This window comes from Nannospalax galili, unplaced genomic scaffold, assembly GCF_000622305.1.
Source record: "Nannospalax galili isolate Female #2095 unplaced genomic scaffold, S.galili_v1.0 scaffold710, whole genome shotgun sequence".
NCBI classification, from domain to species: Eukaryota; Metazoa; Chordata; class Mammalia; order Rodentia; family Spalacidae; genus Nannospalax; species Nannospalax galili.
Genome location: NW_008328349.1, coordinates 666,774 through 670,392, shown reverse-complemented (window position 1 = coordinate 670,392; position 3,619 = coordinate 666,774). Strand labels below are relative to the sequence as shown.

Sequence of the window (3,619 nt, the reverse complement as noted above, 5' to 3'; positions counted from 1 at the left end):
TCAGTCTGACCTCTCTCTTACCATGTCAAAACTGGCTTCAGCTAGCAATACTTCATTACATCCAGAAGAAAAATTGTTTTAATTTTGAGAAAAAAAAGTTCAGTTCTGAGAACAATTAACATTAGTCTTATTTAAAATAAAATGAGGGCTGTTTCATGTTGCTTTATACACCCTTCTCCTCACACAGAACCAGGAAATGTAATCCTAACTCAAGCAGGTGCTGATACTGATGAACAAAGCACGCACATACCCTCACACATGAGCATGTACATGCACCAAAATTCAGAGCACATCAAATGGAAGAGGTTTTTATTGGTACTAATTTTCTCAATCTGAATTAAGAGGGTAAAATATTTTGATTTTGAGTCTATGTTAAAAGAATCTACTGTCATGTTCTGAAAAAAAGAAAGTTTGATAGTTCCATCTCTTTTTTTTTTGGTCTTTTTGAGACAGGGTCTCCCTGTAGCCCCAGCTGTCCTGGAACTCACTATGTAGGCCAGGATGCCCTTGAACTCACAGAGATCCACCTGCCTCTGCCTCCCGAGTGCTGGGATTAAAGGTGTGCACCACCACACCCGGCCTAGTGCCATCATTTTTTTTAAATTTTATTTATTTATTATTTTTGTTTTATGTGTATGTGTGTATTGCCTGCATGTAGGCAAGTGCACCCATGTCGTGCAATGTCCTCAGAGGTTAGAAAAGGCTGTCAGATCCCCTGGGACTGGAGTTACAGACAGTTGTTAGCTGCCATGTGGGTTCTAGGATTCGAACCTGGGTCTTCTGCAAGAACAACTAGTGTTCTTAACTGCTGAGCCATCTCTCCAGCCCCAGTACCATCAATTCCTGATTTCCACCCCCACCACCAAAAGCAAATAAATATATGCATACACACAAACACACAGAAACTACAAAAAATATATAAAGTATGATCCAATCTATATTTTCTATAACTCAAATATAATTTTTGTAAGTTGGATAATTTTTTAAATATTTTATTATTTTTTATTTTATGTGTATGAGTGTATTGCCTGCATGTATGTGAGTATACCCATGTCATGCAATGCCATAGAGGTCAGAAGAAGTATTCAGATTCCCCTGGAACTGGAGTTAAGGATGGTTCATAGCTGCCATGTGGGTGCTGGGAATCGAACCCGGGTCCTCTGCAAGAGCACTCAGTGCTCTTAAATGCTGAGCCATCTCTCCAGCCCCCCATCATTTTTTTACTGCAAAATTCTAGAAACAATATCAAAAGCATAATTTTTATTTTCTGGAATGAGGGAGAAGAGACTTTATAGACTTGTCTTTAGTTAAAAATCAAAACAACTTCAGCAATAGGAAATAGGCAATTCACATAGCTAGCCAAAGTCTGAGGTATCATCAGCATGAGACAAAGTCCCAGTCCATTCCTACTGGCCTAGCTGATACTAACAAATCAGGAAGCTTATGGCTCTGCACAGCAAATTCCAGTGGGACAAGATGACTCTAGGCCTGTGCTCAGGGTCTGGGTATTAAGTACATAGTATTTAGGTGAAGAGAACCAGAGTCCCTGGTGATGCCCTTCCACTTGGTTTGTCAATGCAGCCTGGTCCTAATTGCCTTCCTAAGAAAGGAGATAACAGCTTTTCTAGATCAGCATACTGAGCCCAGCAGAGAATTTACAAAATGTCATAAGCAACATAGTCCTTTTGTTACTCATTGGGCTGTTTGATACCGTGTTACAGCATGTGGACACATACTCACTATTGCTGGTTCTGACAATGATCATTTTTTTCTATTTTTCTTAATCTCCAAAGAACCTAGTAATAACAGTTCAGTATAACCACTGAACTGTACAGGCAGAGAGCAATTTGGAAAATAACCACTACAAGCCTTTCTCAAGACCAAAATATTGTGAATGAATTTGCTGTGTCTTCTTTGATTGTTTCTGAAAATTCAGAGTACAAATAAGCCCTCACACTTTAAGATATCAACTTTCTATGACATCATTAGACAGAAAACCAGAGCAGTGCTACAGTCTACAGCTCTAGTTTACAGAAAGCATGCTAATTCTCTGTCTGGACACAACTTTAAGATGGCCTGGAGATATCCTCTTCAGACGTTTCTAGGCTCTCACTGGGCTTCACTGGCTGGAAAAGAAGACTTCTACTCTCAGCTGTTCTGGGGAGACAGCCTCCTCTTTAACAATGTTTCTTCACAACTGCCAACAACAGGCTCCTAGCTGTTCTGCATAATGTCCTAAAGCTAGATCAGGGCTTTACAGAAAAGAACCTACCATGAATACCCATCGTCAATAAAGACTAAAACCACCTGGATCATATAATATACGTGCCACTGATTGGTTTTTTTTTTTCCCCTAAAAGTGCTCAGGTGGGCTTAAGGCTGCCAGGAACATCTACAGCAATAAGGTCTCCTTTCTATCCCATCTACAACATGTATAGGGGCAGGGGGGCATAAGGAGAGAAGATGGGGTAAACATACCCAAATCCTACCACAAGGAGACCTATGTGCCAAGCATAATGGAAGCGTGTGCTCCCTAAACAGTTGCTTCCCACTGGTTAATATTCTGATGGTTTTCCTTAGAGACCTATTTTGAAAAAAGTTAAAAAAAAAAAAAAAAGACAAGAGATTTTTGAAATAATCCATGAAGAAATTAAAACTCCCAAACTAGGAGTAAAATCATCTTTCTCTAAATTAATCCCCTTTTACTTTCATTTTTCTTTTCTTAAACATTTTATTCATGTTACAGAGGGCTTTATCATTTGTTTTTCCCAATCATTAGGAGTTGAGGAGTACTGAATCCATCACTACTTAGATGACACAGGTAAGATTCTGGATTCACATTTCCAGGTACCCTCTAAATGCCACAATCAGTAAGCCTTCACTTATTTCTGCTGAACACAGCAATGCCCATTGGCATCGCTGAAGTGTAGTCATCTTAGGTTGGTGTTTCTCCAAGTAAAGCAGCTGTTTGGAATTGAATGCTCCCATTCTTTTTTGTCTTATAAACTGAACTGCATCTTCATACTTCATTCCACATTCAGTCAAAGCAAGTGCCACTAGAGCAGGAGATCTTCCCAGTCCAGCAACACAATGCACCGCCACACAGCAACCTAGATCTTTTCGAAATTTGTTTTAACAGGTTTAGCCAATCATCTACTATCTGATTAGGGGGTTGTATTAGTCACTTTTCTGTTGCTGTGATAGAAACACTGACCCAAGCAATTTATAGAAGGAAGAGTTTATTTGAGCTTACAGTTCCAGGAGAATTACAGTCGGTCATGGCAGGGAGGCATGGTAGCTGGAGGTGGCTGGAGCAGGAGCATAAAAGCTAAGCTCTCACATCATCACACAGGCACAGGAAGCAAGAGAAACTGGATATCTGGCAAGGCTTAAGAACTCTCTAAGCCCACCCCCCATGATGAGCTTCCTCCAGGATAGCCACACCTTCTAAAACCTCCCAAAACAGTGCCATCATCTGGGGACAAAAAGTCCAAATACTTGGAGCCTATGGGGGATATTTTCAGGGGTGGAATTCCATCATCAAATGGCCAATCTAGAACATGGATTCCTCCTCCTCCTCCTACTCCCTCCTCCTCCTCCTCCTCCTCCTCCTCCTCCT

General features: G+C 40.6%; 1 pseudogene; it reads right to left on the bottom strand.

The window, feature by feature from the left end:
* Positions 1-2,882: 2,882 nt before the first annotated feature.
* Positions 2,883-3,619, bottom strand: part of LOC103729119 — a 4,229-nt pseudogene continuing 3,492 nt past the window's right edge.